Source organism: Henckelia pumila, chromosome 4 (assembly GCF_033568475.1).
Source record: "Henckelia pumila isolate YLH828 chromosome 4, ASM3356847v2, whole genome shotgun sequence".
In the NCBI taxonomy this organism is placed as follows: domain Eukaryota; kingdom Viridiplantae; phylum Streptophyta; class Magnoliopsida; order Lamiales; family Gesneriaceae; genus Henckelia; species Henckelia pumila.
Window position 1 is genome coordinate 125,602,928 of NC_133123.1, and position 23,507 is coordinate 125,626,434.

Below are 23,507 nucleotides of genomic sequence, written 5' to 3' on the forward strand. Positions count from 1 at the left end.
TCAGATGATTTTATTCCAACTGAGCCGACATCTCCAAAAAAAAAACTGCTGCAGAACCAACCAAGGACTTTTTTTCAAATGCTTCAAAATTCCAAATCAATCTAAAAAGCTTCCTGAATTTTTCGTTAATCTGACAGACAAAATGATGAATTCAATTGAAGATGTCATTCTACCAGATACCCTCAAAGGATATTCAGCTTCTAATGCATTCATACCAGAAAATATCATTTCATATAATTTCAATGCAACTGAGCCGACATCTCCATCAAAAGAAGCTGCTCCAAAACCAACCAAGGACCTTGTTTAAAATGCATCAGAAATTCCAGATCAATCTAACAAGCATCCTGAGGTTTCCCTCACTTTGACAGATGAAATACTGAATTCAGTTGAAGATTTCATTCTACCAGATCACCTCAAATGAGATTCCCCTTCTGATGCATTCATAAATCAAGATGATCCAACTTTGCAGATCATCCTTTGTCAAAGTCCCAAGATAGAAAATGTACATAATATCCAATTAGAGTCCAGTTCTCTAGTTACCGCAGTTTCTAAGCTTACTGAAACAGTCACACCTATTCAAGCTGACCAGATGAGTTCCCAATCACTGTTTGAGAACTTTAAGAATCAAATGCTTATCCAGTTGGACGATGTTCTCAATGCTATAAACACCAGTAATACCAGTCTCGATCTCATTCGCAATGTTCAATTTAGGACTGCAGCTGATTTACATTGCCGAATGGATAGAGTGCAAGCTGATTTTACTTCTCAGTTCAATACTATGCAGTCCACTTTTGGCACCCGGCTCTCTGAAATTATGAACTTCCTACAACATGGGTCTGGGGATTCCATAAAGGGAGGAAAGACACCTCCATCAAGAAAACCATCTCCTCCTCCTAAAAATCCCAGCAGTGGTGGAAGCCGTTGAAAGAACTAATCATCATATAATCCTTATAGCCATTAAGAAGAAAATTTATTGATCTAATTTTGTTTATGGATTTTTGGGCGAACTATCAGATCAATATATCAGTTACTTAATTGAAACATCCCCGATCGACCTTGAATGACAAAGTTGTGGTAATGATAAATGATAAAGAATATGATAAATCGATACACATCATTATAAATAATAAGAGACAACAGAGTAAAATAAAGGAATTTCATTCATAACAAACATTACATTATCTTTTCTTGATTTCAATCACCCACATCCACACCTTAATCCAAGTATATATTGGCCTTGCAGCTGACTTTGTGAACTCATCTGAATTATTTATGTTTTTGATAGTTTAAAGCTCCTTAGAACGCATTAGATAGAGCACATTTTTCTCACGGGAAATGAGCTCAAATCGAACATAGCAAATCCTTGTTCTATATTTTCCTTTCCTTAACGCCAGTTTCCTGGTATTAGTTGCCTTTCGAGGAGGCAGGGCAACATTGTGGTACATCCGCATCTCTTTTATCTTAAACCAAGTGGACATCGTCTTCTTCAAGACCGTGTTTTCAAGCATTTTATTCTTGGCTTCTATGTAATCCTCTCTGAAAACCATGAAGAACTCTTCTAAATGAGGAGCAGAGGAAGATGATCCGGCCTTGTCCATTGCTTGTCCTCGAGTCTAATCTGCTTAGAAATAATTGACAATAGTATGATCTTATTTTAATCTAATTGTTGGTATTTATAGATATTGTTGCAAGTATGCGAAGAGTTTTACACCCGTTCAGTTTTTTCCTTTAACGTTTCATATTTACGTAAATTGAATATAAACTCCTCGATCAGACCAGATCAAATTCAGAACAGATCAATCTACGCATCTTAATCTCAATCCAAGTTGTTGGACTAAAAGACAAGATAAGTTTTTGGTGATATTGACGTTATCTTGTTCATTACTTTTACTTACTGCATTTACTTATTCGATCTTCCTTAGCAATCCAGTTCAATTTTGCAAGGAAAAAATATTTCGTCTGACCATATCAGTTTTTCGAGCAAATTTTGTTTAAGCAAAAATACTCATATTTTGATATGATAAATCAGATTGAGTTTATTATTTTAAGTTTTTATTCACTCCCCCTCTACATACGCTTATGTCCTAACAACAAAGTAATTAATTCATAAAGAGCACTTCTTCGAATAATGTTTAATTAATATTGCATGTCATCTTGAAAAATACAATTTCCATCTTTATTACGGAGAGAGATAAAAATTTGAAATTTTAATCTGAAAATAGGTGGAAAGATTATAATTGTCACATAAAATATGATATTATATGGACACCCTTATAATAATTAACCTCAAAATTATCAAAAAATTTCATTCTGACTCGCCAGATTCTATCCATTAATTAGCACTGTCCATATATATTATAGTGACTTTGGCACCATTGCGTTCAAAAACGTGATGGTATTGAAGTTTTCCTTAAACGGTGTTATATACAGTGTAAAATATAACTTGGACTTTCGGTACATGAACTTCAATAATATTTAAATTTCTTGGACTTTGGTACATTAACATCAATAATGTCCTTGACGTATTATTCATTCATTATTCAGTAAATGTAAAAGAGTAGGTTTTTTGAGAGAGTGAGGCGATCTCACGGATATATATTTATGAAACGAGTTGACTAGATTTATATTTGGAGTAAAAAAATAATACATTTAACAATGAAAATGATATTTTTTTTCATGAATCGAGTCGAGTCGAGTATTCATCTAAAAATATTGACTCTTGAAATGGTTTTGTATTCCTATAAAAAAAATGGTTTTGTATGAGTTTTTGTGAATAGAAAATTAGTACATGAACTATATTGGCTTAATCGGTAGATATTTCATATTTTCTTAATTCCAATAATTTTTTGATAAAATTTGAAAATACCTATTTTAACCTCATGTATAAAAATGATTATATATTTGGTTTAATTAAATTATATAATACTTTTAATTCGTCATAAAAACCACATATATTGGTCCATCTAGAATTAACTGTTATATATATATATATATATATATATATAATTTTTAGTTTTAAGATAACAAATATATTCATCATGAAAATTTGTTGTAAATAGGATATTATGAACTCTAAAAATTTATATTTATTTTGCCACAAAAAATCACATCAAAATATTTTTTCATATCCTATTAAACAAAAACTTACTATAGAATATAAGGGATTCAAGCAAATAATATTAGCACTGACAGCCTTTTCATGATTCTTGGATATTATCATTGGTCGATCAAATGAAATAGGTTTTAAGTAATAAAGAAATGTTGGATATAAAAACGAATACCAAGTACTTGTTTTCAAAATGTTTCTTTTTGATGTTATGTTAATTAATAAAATTATTGCTTGTTATTTTTTATTCAATTTATTTTGATTTTAATTTTCATTTATAAAATGAGGTTTATAACCTTTACCTCCTAAAAGTTTATGAAAATCATATAAAGAGTAATACTTTCGGTATAAAAAATAATATTTTTTTACATAAAAAATAATATTTTTTTATATTTTTTTATAGACAGATTAAATAAGATATATATTTCATAAAATTTACCTGATTTGCATGTGTGTCAGTGTGTGTATATATATATATCTCTGTGTGTGTTTTTTTTTTTTATAAATATAAATATTTTAAATCTTAAATGAAATATTGCCTTTTTTTTCAAATTAACCATATGGTAAAAACTAAAGGCATAATCCGATCTTGTTTCGTGCTTCCGAACTCAACATCGGTCGATTCGAACTCTTTGAAGGTTTCAAAGTCAAATTTTTTGGTTTTAAATCGTTTAATCACTAATTTATTTAAGTAATAACTCTTTAATCATGCTTAATATTTTAATCACAGAAAAATGATACTTGAGTCATTGCGGTTGGGTAGATCAATTGAAACGTGAAATTTGAACTGATACGCAGTCTAATAGATTTGATTTACACCGTTATTACTATTTATAGCTTTTAATAAAGCGACAAGCGTTCGGTTCTTTTCTTGATATAAAATTCAAGATTACAGGGTTCAATTCTCATTGATTGCCAGGAATAATATAAATATATAATTATTGAAAGAGAAATTGTTGCATGCGATAATTTTTCATGCTGAGTGTCACAATCGCAACTGTTGCATGTGATAATTTTTCATGTTGAATACCACAATCGCAACATAACGTTGAGTCTATACGGTTTTAAATATTTGATTTACACTATTATTTTATTAAGTATTACCCGCGGTCAAACACCTGGTCCTATATTTACTAATTACTTCAAAATGAATAATTCAAAATATAATGTAATTCACTTTCCGATGGTTATGGATAACATAATATGTATGATCAAAGTAATAAATTTATTTTGTAAATAATATTGTTATTTACTTATGCAATTCAATTTTAACTCGTTCGAAAGCTTTTGCAACAAAATTATAATATTAAATTTAGAGTCTCTTTATCTATACTATATTATTAAAATGGAAAAACTTAGAATAACAAATTTTGATGTCTTAGTGTATTTTTATATATAAATTATGTGTGACGTATTAACTCTTTAGCATTACGACGCATAAATCACAATTAAGGCACGAATAGCTGTGCAAATACCTCAGTTAATTTCATGCGTATTAATTTTTGTAATATACTTTCTCAATTACAATTCACATGTCTTATATATTAATATAATTCGGTTTCTATGATAATATTTGCATAAGATAGTTTATAAAAGTCCAATTTTTTTCATTCCATGGAACTGTTCATGGAACACGGCTATTGTTTCAAGCATCATGCATGTGGATTTCAGTTATTTGAAAGATTTTGTAATATAACTTTTTTAATGATGATATAAACCTATAATCGCTACCCTTAATTTGTTGTGTATTCGATAACTCCATATTCGGAATGTGTTTTAAAACCATGTAATAATATACACATATATATATTTATGGTATATATACAGATATCAGATTATTTTCTTGTACAAATTGAGAAAATGTATGTAAGTTTCGACTTTCCTCATATTTTGAGTATTTTAATGTTGATTGATAGAGGAAATCGTGACGGTCAATGGGATCAAAGTCAAATTGACTTGAGTTATTTTATGTTTAAAATCTGATTATAGATAATTAATAGAACCCAAGACCACACACCATGCATGGCACACAAAATTATCTCAATTTTATCTTAAAGGTATAATTTCCTTGATATCTTTTCATGATTTGAAAAGATTATCTTTAAACCGTTTGGTTTGAGTGATGAGATAAGTAATACATAGATAAATAATACAATGTAATAAAAAATAATAGTTAATATATTATTTGATTTGATTGATAGATTATAGTTTATTTGATTTGATTGATTAAATTTTATATGAAAATGATAAATTATCATTTTGTCCTTTTAATAATAAATAAAATATGAATAATATTATTTATAAGGATAATATAGTAATTTAAATTAAATGATTTGATTAATGTAAGATAAATTATTAATGATTTGATTGATGTAAAATTAATAATTAATAGATTGATAAATAATATGACGAGAAGAACGCGACATTGGATGTGATAAGTTATATATAGATTAATAGTACAACAAACCAAACAATGCAAGTGTTTTCTCTTTCAAGATTAAAAAGTTAAGATTATGATTTTCGTGTGTTATATTTTAAATTAGGAATTGGTTAAGCAAATTTGATAAGATATAGCATTCCTAGATTTAAAATAAAGTTCGTTGTTTTAAATATGGTAGAAGATATTATCTTTCATTTAAATTATGTATCTTCTAATCTCTTACCTTCTCTGTGCAGATTTCTCAAATTTAAAGAAGAGGGCAGAACGAGAAGTAGGGCGTGAAGCATAGATAGACTGAGCGGAATACAAAGAGAGAGAGAGAAATTTGCAACTAGAAAAGAAGTGAAGACTCCAAGAGTGTTGGTCATAAGATCTTTTGTGGTTCTCAGATTTCGGCAATCAGAATCTAATTCCTTGGTTTTACTATTTTGTATGTTATTTGTTTGTTTTTAGGGAGTTTTTTTTTGTTTTTTCACATGTTTTCGAGAAAACTTATTTTTCATAACGTTCATTATTAATTATTGTGTTATTTGTAAAACAATTTGCAATTTTTCTAGTGAACTGGGTTTTTGTAAAAATATTTACAATTTTTTTAGGGAAGATTTTTGTCATGAGGCACTGCACAAGTATTTAGTACTTGTTCATAATTATCTCTGATTTGTTTACTCTTCGGTTTTTGCTCTTATTCACGCATTAAATTAATCCGCTGCATGTCGGATGTTGACAATATTTAGAAACAATAGTCGTGATCTAAACTTTTTTATAATAGTGTCCATCCACATCAAGCAGTGCAGGCCCTATACCTAGGGTGAGGCCTCAAATTAAATATATATATTTATATATATATATATGTATAATTTATTTTTTTCATTTAAAATTTTTTATAAGTCGTGTGTCTTTAAATATTTTGTAGAAAATATGAAAAGTTGCTATTTTTGTGATTTTGGTCATTTCTTTTATTTGCTAATAAAAAAAAAACCTCTATTTTTACGATACAAAGCTCTTTTTCGTTAAATTTTTTCTTTCAAGTGAGTAAGATTATAAAATTGGGTCAATCGTGTCGTTGTTATTGAATTTGATTTTTTCTTGTATGATTATATATCGCGGTTGGTGTTTTTATTTGATTTTTTATTTTTGGACTTTGTTCTTCGGGATTTTAATTTATTGCATATTTTAGTATTTAAATTATAATTTGTATTTTTTGTAACAAAAATCAATTATTTATGTTTACTTAGTTTGATCATTCTTACTATTATAAATCTTTTTTAGTTTTAGTTTTTTATCTTTTAATACAATTGTTTATATATGTCATTATTTTTAGTAGGAAAAATTTGAAATTTTGATTATTATATGAAAAAATTATTGTATTGATTCTTTCTTAAGAAATTTGACAGTAAATAAAATCAATTTTTAATATTTTATTACGATCTAAAATACGTTTTATATTGTGTTTATATTAAATCTCATATCAACAATCAATTTTTGTTATTATTTAAATTATTTTTTATATTTGTTCTGTTAGATTTTTATTATGAATTATGACGAATAAAAAAAAAGAAAATTTGAATCTAGAAGTTCAAAGAGAAAAATAAAGAATTGTAATAGCCAGATTTATTAAATTATAAATTAATTGGTAATTATTATGTTCATTTTATTACTAGTTCGTATACAATATTTTTATATTTAATAAAATAATTTATATAAAACTTAAATTAGCCTAGTGCCTCCAATTTTCTGGAGACGGCCTTGATCAAGGGCAGAAACCACCCTAACATTATCTAATTTTAAAGGAAAAATTGCAATTTTGGTCATTTATGTTTGTCACTTTGCGATTTTTGTCCTCTATGTTTTCATATTTCAGTTTTAGTCCTGCAAGTTTCGATTTTTTGCGATTTCAGTTCTTTTTATTCGAAAATGCTTACGTGGCACTATACATGTCAGCTCCACATCAGCACTGCATTGGTGCCAGATCAGCGCCACATCAGAAAAAAAAACTAAAATAAAGATAACGACAAACATACAGGACTAAAAAAACAATTTTTTCAATTTTAAATGACCAATAAAAAATCCTCCAAACTTTACCGTAGAAAACTTAAATTTTTGAAATAATTTTATTGAAATAATTTTTTTTTAATTTTAATAAATATCATCTCTAAATTTTTTAATAAAATTAGTTTTTTTTTTTTACGGTAATAAAATTAGTTATTAGTACACAAAAATGTATACGTCCCATTATAATAGTTGGGCTCGCCACAATATTAAACTCTGTGTAAATTTTGTTTTTATTTTTTATTTTTAAAAACAACACAACACAAATGGGCTGGGTTTCACAATACTTTTGTCGGTAAGTTGGAAGAAATAAGATTGGGCCTACAACATGGGATTTGAGCCCACCAGTGGCTTCAGCTTTCTCAACCAAAACATGTGTGAATGAAACCGCGTGGGCCAGTCCAATCCCCACAAATTATTATTGTTGGAGTGATTGTTCGTGATGGGTAGAACAATTGAACCATAAAATTTGGATGTGTGGTTTAAAATATTTAAATTACACTATTAACACCAATTATAACATTGATAAAACGACAAACTCTTCGTCTTACAATTACCCACATAATCATAAATAATATTGAACCAAATACAAATTATTAATGTATACGAATTACTATGGAGGCTTTCATTATTTCGGTAATATAAATATTTGAGTTATATCATTATCATCAACTATAGTTTTTGATAAAGCAGCAAGCTTTCGATTCTATAATTATCTCATAATCATAATGTGAGTTCGAACTCGCGAATATTCATAAGTTTAATTTCGTTCTCGAAATTTTTTTTTAAATCAGAAGCTTAGATCGTTCAAATCATGCACAAGCTTTGCAAATTCCGTTTATGAGTCCAACTCATGGATCAAAACGTATCATTTGGGTTGTATGTAGTTTAAAATATTTTAATTACAAGTTTTTCACTAATTGGTAACATAACAAATGTGTAATCCTATATTTTATATAGATCTTCTAGACTCGAAATCAACCCGACCCGATAGGTCCATGGACAAAATTGACTTTGCATCCCTAATAAAATTAAATGTAGAAGTTACAAAAAGAAATTATAAAAGTGGGTGGTATGCAAAAGGCGAAACATCGTTAGAAAAAGAAGCAACTTTATGTAGGTAGGAACTAGCTATTAGCTAAATTATAATGCACAAATTTTAAAACGACATTGTTACCCTGAGAAAATATTTCAATCCGAGCTCGTTTATAATGGGCCTACTCGATATGGTCCAACATATCAAGTTCTAGCCCAGTTTGGGCTATGTTGGACTTTGACCAGGGCTGGTCATTATGGGTCGACCTGAGTTGTTTCTAATGGGTCGTAGGTATCATTTTCTAGTTCAAATAGCACTCTGATATATATGAAATAATCTTGGATCTTTTCAAATATTCACAAGATAGAGATAAACTTAAGAAGGATCCAATGGATGAAGAGTACTAGTACATGACATGTTATAATTCAACTAGGTAACTTACTCTATTTTTTCATATAAATACAGGTACTGTTATGGTTGTGTTCATTCATTACTCACTATTCATTATTTATCAACATTCACTCTCACTTTTACATTCACACACTCATATTCTATTGTTTTCGCATTCATCATACTCTCTGTCTTCAAGACACTGACTTAGGCATCGGATGGATCACGCCGAAAACACCTTTGGCGCCCCCTGACCTAGCTGTTTCTTGTGCAGAGTTCATTGGTATCCTACCCGACCTGCTTTATAAAGGAGTTGGAGGATCCATTCTACCAAACCAAATCCGCGGTAAAAAATCGACATCATCAAACATAATTGATAAATAATGAATTCATTTATCATCTAAATGATATTGTACAAGAATTAATGACTATTTTTCAAATATTTTATCCAAGTCTAAATATAGGGCTAACTTAAATTAGGCATTTTGAATTATTAGTTAATTAATTTACCTCGCACAAAATTAATCCATACAAACTAACAAAAGGAATGTCGGGCGGAAAGTATTGTTGTTTTATATTTTTTTTATTTGCGTATAAAAGTTTTTGGGGAAAATAGGAAGCTGTATGAAAAATAAGCTGCAAAATAAAGAAAATAAGTAAATTCATTTTTGTCAATCCTAGTATTCATAGATTAATTAATTTATATTTTAAAAAAATTGTTTATATAAAACTCCGATTTTTTTTAGTAATATAATATATATGGAAATTAACGAATATTGAACCTTGTAAGACCTTTTTTTAAAAAAAAATCAAATCTTGTAAGACTTTTAAGATGTTTGCAACTACTAGAAAGTATCATTCTCTTCTATAGTCTCTTCTACTCGCCCTTATTTTATTAAGAAATTTTTTTAAAAAAAAAATGATTTTAGCATACTGCCTCCTTTTATTTAGTCAAAACATCTCACGGTAATACTAATTTTTTAAATACGGGTATTTTTACTGTTTTGAAACTCATTCAAGAATATATGTATTTTCAAGGTAAAACTCTATGTGAATGATTGAATCTATGCATATTTCTTGAAGATTTATGAGTATGTTGTTTAATTGTGAAACGTGAGGCGTTTCTAATGTTTTCGGTACAAGTTTGATGAGATGTAAGGGTATAGATGTTTGAAATCCAAATTTTTGGGTTGAGTATGTTGGGTATGAATTTTGATTTAAATCTTTAAATTATTTGTTTGATGAATGAGTTTTGAAGTGTTCTTTGAGGGTTTGTTAGAGTATAGAAGTGTTCTTCCAAGATTTATGAAGATAGGTCGAATTAGGAGTCCAAAAATCAAAAATTTGAAAACTGGTTGCAGATTCGTCAAAATATCAAAAATTATCGAAGTGTCCAGACCCTGGAAGGGGGTCCGGACGAGGTTCCGTGTCGGCTTTGTCTCAAAAATCGAAATCTTCTTGTGCACGGAGAGGTTGGCACGGGGTCTGTGCTCCTTCCGGACACGGGTCCGTGCAAGGGTTTGGATAAGGGTCCGGAATTCCTCTTTCCCAAAATATTTAAATTTCGTTTTAGGGATTCTAAATTCATGTTTATACTATTTTAAGATGTACGTCTTAAGTATATTTAGGGGATTTTGTGCAAATGTTTCAAGTTTTTAAATGTCTGGGACGGACGGAACGACTCACGTGTATCAATTATACTATGTAATGCATGTTTATGTTTTCAACATTCATGAAAACTATTTTTCCATAAAAATCATGAAATGTAGGAAGCACTTTATGCATGAATGGTTCTCACATTGGTTTATGCATGCACGACATTTTTTTATGAAAGTTCATGATTATGGAAGAATGATGATGATGTGTATGAAGCATGATATGATACGATACATGAAAAATATTTTGATGATTTATGGGTTTTGTGGTGATTAGACGTGGTATGCACTTCGGGACGAGCTCCAGAGCAGCTATCCAAAGAATGAAAGTTTAAGGGCGTAATGTCATATGTTTGTTTTACAACAGAAATTATGAATGATTCATTATGAAGGTTACCACAATACACATACTTCATCGCCCCTAAATGTCTTATGTTATGGCTTCATCAAGATGCATTTATGTTAACTTCTGCACGATCGCTTAAAGTTTTCGAAAAATCTTTTTTATGCATTTTTCTTGCTGAGTTTTTAGACTCACTATACTTGAATGGTGCAGGTAACGAAGACATTGATACCTTCATCGATGATTACGTTGGTGGACATGAAGAGAAGGCAGGGGACGGTCCAGCGGGCGATGCATGAATGCGAGACTTATGAATGAGAGTTGTTTATAAAATTTTATGTTTTTTATGGGAAAATAAGTTTTGATTTTTAAGTTGATGGTCATGTTTTACAAAGTATTTTGAATGCTTATTTCATTATTTTGTGCATTTTTTAACACTCTTATTTAATAAAGGAGATGATGCTTCTGCAAAGTTTTTAATTTTTCCAAAATTTTTAAGTATGTATGTTGAGTAAAACTCCAATAAAGATTAGGACGCTACACATTCTATGACAACTAACATTAAACTTTATTGGAGGGCAAATTAGTATTCATAAGTCATGCAAATTTTTTATTTTTTATTTTTTAGACGAGGATTCACCATATTGGATAATGATATTGTATATACAGATATTTGTTGTTCTTTAATGTGTAATTGTGAATATCATGATTGTGACGTTATGAAATCTTGAATTATTATATAAAAAAATTCCTATTGTACATGATAAATATTCATGCTAGTATGTTCTCTCATATAAGATGAAAAATTGTCATACACTAATTACTATATATGCTTGCATGATTTTCTTTTTATGGGTTGAGAATGGTATGAAGTTTAGCTCTTATAAGTTCAAGAATTAGATTTGAAATTCGTCCTGAAATTTTAGTCAATACTACATGAAATTTGATTTATCATTATTTATATTGGAATTCGAAATAAATTTAAGAATTAATCACAAGAATATGATTTCATGTGAACACATTTGCATAACAAGGATGGTGATATATTATACCATAAAGTCTTTTACCTTATACCGAAATTTGATTAAAAGATACAACATTGTACATACGAATAAACATACCTTATTATCGAGTTCGTGGATATTTATTATCATACAATTATATTGGCTACAAAATCTTCAATTGAAATAAAATCAAGTTGTTCAATATGCATACGTGATCTTTATTTTTGGTATAAAAATGTTACATAATAGTACACTCTTTGTATTATTGAACATAATTATTTATTTTTTTAGGTTAAGAAATTGGTTTTACTAAGAGTGAACATATATATCAACTAAAAATAATTTAAGATCGAATAGTAAACAATTCAGAATAATTCCAAATTAAAAAGGTACAACATATGACATTCACAACTCAAACAGTTCTGGTTTTGTCAATATAAGCTATATATTCAAGTCTTATAGATAAATATATATAATCTCATCGTCAAGTTTTTTTTTATATTTGTAATCTCATTATTCATTTTTAAATCGACGTATATGAATCTTGACATAAATTAATTTTGAATGGTAAATAATATGAATAATTTTGAATTAATGAAGCACAACACATCAACAATAAGAATACATATGCAGCCTAATTCAGCATAAATTATTTAACTTATCGTGATAAAATTTTGGGCCACTAAGATCGACCTTGCACTACAAAAAAACACCTCTTTTAGAAGCGATTTTTAAGAGCGGCTCCAAAACCGCTCTTGAAAGTTTCATAATAGGATCGGTTTTGAGCAAACCGTTTGTGTTGTCCGACCTTTTAAGAGCGTTTTTGAAACCACTACTACAGAGTGCGTGTAGCATTGGTTTGTACAAACCGCTGCTATCAACCGTTTCTATTGATATAATATTTAGGAGTACTTTTGATATTGGTCTTACTGAATGGTTATAGCAACAATTATTTGTAAATCGTTGCTATCATTCGCTCCTATTGTGCTAACCTTTAGGAACAATTTTGAGCCCGCTTCTAATGAGTACTTTTAGCAACGATTTATTCTGTTGTTGCTATATACCGTTTCTATTGCGTTATTTTGTAAGATCGATTTTTATACCACTCTTATAAAATACTTTTAGGTGCGTTTTATACAAAGCGTTCTCTAAATCGTTCGTAAAATTTCAGGCAATAGAATCGATTTTTATCATCGTATGTATTGCCTTAAATTTTAGAAACAGTCATAAAAGCACTCATATTGGACACTTTGAGCATTGTTTCATGTGAACCGATGCCATAAAACACTTCTATAGGTTAACTTCAAAGAGCACTTTTACAAAACACTGATATTAATTTTTTTTATCAATTTGTATGTACCTTATTGTAAACCAGTTCTATGGATTTTTTTTAATTTAAAAAAGTGTTTAAATAACAATCCTATTAAATTCTTTTATTAATTTTGATGGTTTTCTTAGCTTTAATTTATGGTTGAAAGCCAAGCCTACTTAGGATTTACAACGGAACATATTTGGCTATACTCGAAATCAATCTCGTCAAAGAAAATTAGGACCCGGACACAAACTAACACGCCTCATTGTTAAACCCGACCCGCCTAAAAATCCATCGGTGGATTCGCTTAGGGGTGGGCAATCAGATCGGGTAGTTCGGGTCTCGACCCGAACCCGATCGAGTGCAAAAATCGGGTAGATCGGGTATTTAATCGACCCGTGCCCACCCCTACATCGACAAGTCATATGCCAAAGAAATCTAATATAGAAGATTTCTGTCGATTGATACACAAAGAAAAACAATTGTTGTGGTGGAAGTCGAAATGCTTATATATTATTATAAATAAGAATACAAAAAATAAAACATCATAATCAATTTTAAAAAAATTATTTCAGTATCATTGTTATTTATATGTTATAAAAACATTGTGTTGACGTGAATGGGAATAAGAAAGAATTTTTTTTAGAGAGAAAGAGAGAGAGAGAGTTGAAGTTAAAATTATCTATAATAAAAAATGTATAATTATATTTCAAAAAATATTTGGATTTCATCTTATCTGTTTAATTTATTTATTTCATAAGATTGCACTTATATAATATTTTTCATATATATAAAATTTTGATTTGATTTAACCTCTAACTTCAAATTTAATACTTTTGTAAGCTAACTTGGGAATATGATATCATTCATATCCGATTTATAATTAGTATTATGGGATTTGGGTATAATAACACCCTTCATAACCGATTTAGAACAAATGGATAGAATCATATTGGGTTTTGATCCATCCGAGCGAGTAAAATCTGATTATGTAACTTGATGTTCTCTAAAATTATCAAGTCTGTACTGATTTAAGCCATTTATATGATTGACTCTAATAGACTCGAGCGCACAAAGATCCAAGCCATTTTTAATAGATATGTATTATTATTTTTAGGTTGATTTTGAATATGACAAACAAAAGAATGTGAATGTTGTTTCAAAATATAAGAAGACGATCTGAAAGAGATGAATCAAACAATAGGAGATCTGGAGATGAACCTGAATCATGAGACTCAAGATCAAATTCTCTATCGCAGATATAAAATGATTCAATAGGATTGGGACAAAATGATGATAACAAAGAAGGTTTTTTTTCATGAATTATTGGTTACGTTTTAACTTGAAATAAACCTCATGTTTTGCATATGTTTTTTAGGTCGTAATGTGGATATTTGTTTACCCCAAAACCAACCAAAGAATCTTGAGAAACTGTTATGAAAGATGTTCATGTCTTACCACTTGGTGACCTTCTAGTGGTAAAATTTAATGCAAGAGGTCAACCTTGTGGAGAAATGCAACCAACGTTGGCTAATCGCAGGTAATCACATATTTAATACTATTATATTACACTAATGAATCAATTTAATAAAAAATTTGTATAAATATATGATATTAAATTTTATTTTTCAGATGGCAGCTATCATGGCAAGTATTATGCAGGAACAAGAAAATATTTCATCAAATGCACATGAAAGTGATCGTAGATCTCCATCGCTATCAGAGGATAAAGAATAAATTTAATTTTTGAGAAACAATTTTATTTAGTTAGCAATTCTTGTTATGTTTTGAATTTTAGAGATTTTCATTTATTTTATATTAGCAATTGGAATAATATTGTTATTTTTCTGGACGTAAGTTTTTTTGTTTTATACGCTCACTTTTTGTTGATTAGGATAACAATATTAGAGGTTTTTATTATTTAATTTGTGATCATTTATTTTGTATTTATATATATATATATATTATAAAAATAAGGAAATTAAAAAATTGCTAAATTTGTATGCAATTTGAATAATTATATGTAAGTTATTCATTTGTTCTTAAATCTTAAATTACAGATTCAAACCTCTTTAAATGTCTCAAAAACCGCTTTTATATCTATTATTTTATGAATTGTCCGAAACTACTCTTATATCTACGACTTTAAAATGATCCTGAATTTCTTCACATTAATTATGGCTTTACAAGCGCCTTCAAAGTATTTGTAAAACATTATTATTAGGATCGGTTGGGAATCACTCCAATACATTCGTCCGGTCTCAAGATTGGTTAATAACCGCTCATACATCCAAACGCTTCAAGATTGTTCTCGACCACTCTTAAATTACTGGTTACATGAGTGGTTTGAAACCGCTCTCCCATAGCTCTGATGTATAGAAGCGGTCAAAAATCATTATTAAACACACTGGTTTTCAGATGGTTTAAAATCATCCCTATATTTACCGTTTTAACATCGTTTTTTAACTTGTCTTATATCCACGGCTAGTAAGAGCGGTTCACTCCAGTCCTATATTTCTAACATCAATAGCATGATTGGGCTCAAGTGAAAATAAATTGGGCTCATATTGTAGTGTTGACAAGTGAAAATAAATTGGGCTCATATTGTCTTGGGTTCGAAATTATTTTATATTAATTTGGAACAATTTTGGATATTTGCAGCACAAATAGAAAAGCAATTAGATATGAGAGACTCATTCTTTGCACCCATGCAAAAAATAATTATAAACTTATAAAAATGTTGAATATAATATTTAAGAATCAATTAGACTAATTTGTAAGATGACTCTTGTATTTGAAATCCACTATTATAATAACATGTTTGATTAGGGAGTCTGACACAATACATCAACAACAAGAGTAGACATGCATGCGACCTAATTCAGCATAAATTGTTATACGTTTCGGGATAAAATTTTGGGCAACTTATATCGACCTTGCCAAATGAAAATAAATTAGGTTCGAATTTTCTAGGATTCAGAATCATTCCATATTAATTTGGAATAATATCGCAAATTTTTGACACAAATAGAGAAGTAATTGGATATGAGAGACTCATTCTTTGCATCAATGCGAAAATGTTATAATTTGGTGCATAACACATAATTATGATGTTCATGATGAGTTTTCATTGTCGTATGAATGTCGCTCAATTACATTGGCGTTGATCATCTAATGCCATGTGCACTACTTCGACAAATATAGAAGAGTAATGTATTGCTCATTATTGAATGAGATCCAAATGTGGTGGTATCATTCATTACTCAATGTCTACAATTTCGCAACTAAATGCAATCATAAACTTAAAAAAATGTTGAATATGATATTTATGCTTCGATTAGCCTAATTTGTAAGACGTATCTTGTATTTGAATTTCATTATTAAAAAATAATGCTTGATCATTGAGTTTGGCACATCACATGAACAATAAGGTACACATGCGACCTAATTAAGCATAAGTTGTTCTACTTATCGGGATAAAATTTTGGGCCACTAAGATCGACCTCGCCAAGTAAAAATAAATTAGGTTCGAATTTTCTTGGATTTGGAATCATTCCATATTAATTTGGAACAATGTCGGATATTTGCGGCACAAATAGAAAAGCATTTAGATATAAGAGACTCATTGTTTGCACCAATGCAAAGATGTTATGATTTGGTGCATAACACACATTATGATGCTTATAATGAGATTTCATTGTCACATGATTTTTCGCTCAATTACATTGGTATTGATCATCTAATGTCATATGTGCTAGCAATTTTCGAAAATTTCATAACATTCTAAGCTTGGAATTTTCGAATTCTTCCTCCCTTTTGTGAGAGAATTCAGTCTGTGATTTTTTTTTGAAAATTACATTCTGAATTGACAGATCAAATCTGTAAATCTCTTCGATAAACATCTGATTGATTTCTAGTGCAATCAATCAGAGTGTTTTAGTTTTCTATTCGTGGACCTAATTCAGGAGTTGATCGAGCGAGTCATCAGTTCCTGGGATTTACAACAAGAGCAGATTTAATCTGTTGGAGTCCATAGATCAAGCCATAGCTTGAAGAGGTAAAATATTAATTGTTATTATTATTTTACTTGTTTAAATCGTAAGGATTTGATGCCCATGATCTGGAATCGTTCCAGATCAGAAAATAAAAATTTTTAAACTTCCGCTTCTTCGGGTATCAGATCTGACTGATCTGAAAACATGATCCAACAGTGGCATCAGAGACAGGTTGTTCTCAGATCAAACGATTAAAATTTATCGATTGTACAAAATTTTGGACTCGGTTTTTTTGGAAAACAAAACAAAATTTTAAAATTAAATTTTATGGGCAACACGGGCAGCGGCAGCGATTGGATCGCTGCCCAGGGCAGCGATCCCATCGCTGGGAAGCGACGGGCTGCCCAGGCCCCACGTGGGGGCGGGGCTGCCCGGGAACGTCCCAGGCAGCCCGGAAAATTAAAAATTGATTTTTTTAAAGAATTTTAAATTTTTGAAATTTTAGTTTTTGGTCCAATCGAAAATTGTTTTGATTAGTCCTCGAGGCATTGGGTCAAAATTGTTTGAGCCCGAAATTTTTAAAATTGATTTTTGGATAAATTTGAATTTTTGGAAAATTTATAAATTTTATCCGTTAAATTAGATTTTACAAAATTAATTATTTTGGTACAATCGATGATAAGATATGATCTTATGATTATATTAGATAAAATTTGATTTTATATTTTTAATTATGTTGTCATTGCATGTTATCCAATGATTTAATTATTGAATTAATTATTAGATAAGAGGATGTCATGACCAATTTTGTAGGTGTATGTTAGGTTGTTTACATTTGGTTTTTATTATTGTTGTTGGGTTTTATTAATGGGCTTGGTTTATAGCCCAAAATTGATTTATCATTTGTAATAAAAGTGGGTCTGGTTTATGGCCCGTTCCCACCCTTAAATATGTATCCCCTACTTGTCATCGAAATTTATTGTAAATTTATTAGACTTAGTGGGAGATAAAGATTTGAAGACAATGGTGGGCCTAGCAGACAATAAAGACCGAAGAAATGTAAATTGGAAGCTCAATGTAATAGGATTGCATTGCATACTTGCATATCACCTAGGATTGGACATAAACTCGTGATTGGCAACCACGGGTCGATTAGATCTAGGCATCGATCATCCTTTATATAATATTTGATATTATTATTGTATGCATGTTTAGACTAAATTGTATGAATCCCGCAAGCATACAAATTTTTAAATGATGAGACAATTTTCAAAATTAAAATCCCTCATTTTAAATATGATTTAAAATTGATATCAAGATTAACAAAAGGAAATTTAAATATTGTTTAAATGTTTCTACCTTCCATCAACGATCAATGTATGAGATGCTACCCGCGGGCATGGTCCGGCTCATATTATTGGGGGGGCCCGTGTTGGAGAACGGCGATCAGATCAATCAGAATTGATACCCGGTGCAGCGAAAGTTTAAATTTTATATGGAACGATTCCATAATGGGTATCAAAACTTTACGATTAAATTGTGTGTGTAAAAATTAAATAACAATTATAAATTTTTACCTCCAATCTCGAGTCGAGATTATGGACACCAACAGATTACTCTGCTCTTGTTGTATATCCCAGGAACTGATGGACGAACTGTTCTTCAATCAGGTCCACGAACAGAGATTTAATCCCTCTGATAGATTGCACTAGAAAATCTATCAGAAGTTTCTACGAAGAGAATTAACGAATTTGATCCGTTAAACCAGACTGCAATTCAAAATTCACAGGCTGGATTTTCCCGAGCAGAGAGGGAAGGGGGCGGCCACTTTTAATAAAAACAACTAGGGTTTTTCGAAAATTGTGAGCCTCAATTATGTAATTTTTGTACTGCAATAACTTATTTATAATGTGGGCTGCTAACAGCTTAGGGCCCATTAGTCATAAGTTCAAGCCTGACAAGCAAAGCCCGCATGTTCAGAAATTAATATAAAATTCATCGTGACTCAGATTGATAAACCAATTTTACCAATGTACACAGAAACCATTTCTGCATCTTTTAAAGTCAAGATAAATTTTCTGAATCCGAATTCAGTGATTTTCAAAAATGTCCATCCCTATGTCATTGTAGGAAATCTTACTCCTCTACTCTTAAATAAGAAATCACACTTCTTTGTTCATTAAATTTAACTCTTTAAATTTAACTATCTCAACGGGGATTAAAAATCCATTACTCTGTGTGACCCTCAATGGTTCAGGGATACAGCTAGCCGTGGGCTCACAACTCCTTGTGACTCGGAACAACAATTTCCGACTTGCCCATCGAATCATGGTAAGAGCGCCTAGCAACATCGCCCCATGATTCCCTAGGTATCACTGATAGTGCCTGCAAGAACCAATAGATTTTGGTTAGCGTACAGTACGGTCCCTTCATCCATATATCCCAATCGAATCAACAACCATTGGTAAATCGAGAGTCGTTCGAGATTCGATAACTATGCAATACATCTTGAAGATCAAATAGTGACATCGCATGTGCTACTAAGAAACCATTTCTTAAAATACATCATGTACTCTGGCCAGAGATTCGTCACACTAATATCTCCTCAGATTGCATAGGATATCCACACTCGCAAGTATGTGGTGAATCCTTGACAACAAAACATCGACTCCTATATGTGTCGTAACTGTACCCAATCCCGACACCTGATGACCCCAATAGAGTCGGTAAATGAGTCAAAGCACAGTACTAGCATATAGAGTCTCAATGATGTTTCAAGTAGTAAGGACTAATGGTGTACAACCAAAACCGCGGACTTTATCCACTCGATAAGTGATAACCACTTGGAAAGTCCGGATAGGGTAGTTCGATCATTCATCGTATGAATATCCATTTGCATGCTTTGAACATCTCTATGTTCCATACCAATGAAACGTGGTACTCGGCATCGCAAATGCTAGTCTCAATCTCGAGCGATCCTTATCCTTATTAACGGACGGTTCAATCGACTAGGAACCATTTAGAATATACAGTGACTATAAGATGTGTTTCATGATAGACATCCCCATGTACTACCACATCTTACATACACTATAGTATATTCAAGGTCTTTATTAAAACAACAATAGTATATAACAATATAACAATATGAAGAAAGATAAAGTCATTGCCATTAATAAACATGTAAATTATATAAAACAAAAGATTGTTTATACAAAGAGTCATTGGATCGACACACGTTGTAAGTTGGGTGGAACTCCCATGGGATTGACTCATATTATTGGAGATCCACATGGCGACCGTCCATCACAACTTAATATTGATCGGTCATCTTGACATGTCACAATAAACGGCGTCATATTATTGGGCTTTTATTGGACATGAGGTAAAAAACATGGGGGTTGCTTTGGAAGCAATTGGGCTCTATCTTTTGAAAATTATGGTTGGCTGATATTATTCGAGATTATGATTTGTCAATTGGACTCCATGATCCCACTAAGGAAACCATTTTCTCGTTTTCACTAGAGGGTGGTGAAATCGTTAAAATAGTGAGAGTGTAATTCATAAAATTAATCTCGCCTTATTTTATGTCTTAGTAAATTAATTAAGCAATCACTGATAATTATCTGCTTTCATCTCAGTATTTCATTATGATGAATTCGAGTAATCCACATGTTTCTATTGTCAAACAAAATAAAATGACTTGCGCAAACTATACGGATTGGTTCCGTAAGTTAAGATTGTCCTGAGTTCGGAGAAGATTTTCTACGTGCTAGAAAAGGCTCCTCCGAAAACAGCACCGGCTAATGTAACTCCGAAAAGGTTGGCCGAACTAGAGAAATGGTGGGACCATGATCTCAAGGCCAAATGTTACATGCAAAACTGGACAATTTTTAAAGAATTTTGCCATCACTGCAAGAAACCCGATTACTGGAAGCGCAACAGCAAAGAATATATCGAGCAGTTACGAACTGCAAAGGATATATTTTATATTGAAATAAATGTATCACTTAATACTACTTCTTGGGTATAGGATACCAGATGTGGATCTCACATTTGCAAAGAGTTGCAGATGATGACAAGAAGTCGTAGGCTAAGGATGGGTAAGACCCAGTTAAGGCTCGGGAATGGTTCCAAATTTTTTAAAACAATTTTAAGCTATTTTTTAGAGATGTTTCATTTGTGCCAGATTTCATTAAAACATTATTTCTATTTCTATGCTTGATAGAGATGGTTTTTCTAGAAATTTTGCGAATGAGATTTGCAATATGTACAAGAATGAATGTTTGATTGGAAATGGACAACTTGAAAACGATCTATATAACTTAAAATTAAAAGACGTTCCAGTTAATTATGTTGATAACCCGGCAACAACAATAAAAGGAGAAACGATAGTGATAACCCTGCAAACCTTTGGCACGCTAGGTTAGGTCATATTTCCTTAAGGAGGATGAACAAGCTAGTGGGAGAGGGCATGTTTGATATGTCTGATATAAACTCTCTACCTACTTGTGAATCCTGCCTAAAAGGAAAAATGACTAAAACTCCATTTAAGGAAAAACCTGAGCGTAGTCAAAATCTATTGGATTTGATCCATACAGATGTTTGCGACTCATTTAGTATTGGTACTAAATTTGATCACATCTACTTCATTACCTTTACTGATGATTATTCCCGATATGGGTATTTATATTTGATGAAATATAAGTCTGAATCATTTGAAAAGTTCAAAGAATTCAAGGCTGAAGTAGAAAACAAGCTAGGTAAGAGTATTAAAGCAATTCGATCGGATCGAGGAGGAGAATACTTAAGTACCGAGTTTTTGGACTATCTAAAACAGAATGGGATTCTCTCTCAGTGGATTCCTCCTGCTACACCTCAACTTAATGGTGTTTCGGAGTGTCGTAATCAAACTCTGTTGGACATGGTTCGATCTATGATGAGCTTCACTGAGCTTCACCTTCGTTTTGGGGCTATGCGCTCGAAACGACACTATTGTTGTTAAACAATGTACATACTAAATCAGTGAATAAAACTTCATACGAGTTATGGAATGACAAAACTCCTAAGTATTCGTACTTGAGGATTTGAGGATGTCCTGCTTACGTGAAGCAGACAGCGGGAGATAAGTTGGATAGTCGATCCACTTTATGTTATTTTGTAGGGTATCCGAAGAATTCGATCGGATATTATTTCTATCATCCTTCTGAAACAAAAGTGTTTGTTTCTAGGAATGCCACATTCATGGAGAAGGAGTTCTTACTTGATAAGAAAGGCAAGATGATGGAACTCGAAGAAATTCGAGAAGAACCCGAGATACAAAATAACGATCCCACACCTCAGGAACCATTAATTGACACGACACCTCTTAGAAGATCCGAAATGACTTCTAGACCTCCTATTCGATATGGTCTTCTTCTTGAAGGGGATCAAAGTGAACCCGACATTGGATGTGATCCAAGAAACTTCAAGGAAGCAATTTATGATGCTGATTCGAACTTATGGCTTAAAGCTATGCAGTCTGAAATAGACTCCATGCATGCAAATAATGTTTGGTCTTTAGTAGATCCTTCCGATGGAATTGTTCCTATAGGGTGTAAATGGATCTACAAAAGAAAACTTGGGCCTGATGGTAAGGTAGTGACCTACAAGACACGATTGGTAGCAAAAGGTTATACTCAAAGACAAGGTGTTGACTATGATGAAACTTTTTCACCAGTCGCAATGTTCAAGTCCATAAGAATCCTTATTGTCATAGCAGCTTGGTATGACTATGAGATATGACAAATGGATGTGAAGACTGCATTTCTTAATGGAAACATTAAGAAAGAAATCTATCTGATGCAGCCCGAGGGATTCACATCCATGGGAATCGAGCATAAGGTATGCAAGCTTCAGATATCAATTTATGGTCTCAAACAGGCATCAAGAAGTTGGAACCAGAAATTTGATGAAACAATAAAGGACTTTGGTTTCATCAAGAACCCGGAGGAACCGTGCGTATACATGAAAGTAGTTAAGGATGCTGTGACATTCTTAGTACTTTATGTTGATGACATCCTACTCATTGGGAATGGTGTAGGGATGTTGCAGTCAACAAAGATATGGTTGTCAGGTAGATTCTCAATGAAGGACTTAGGTGAGGCATCCTATATTCTAGGAATACAAATCTATAGA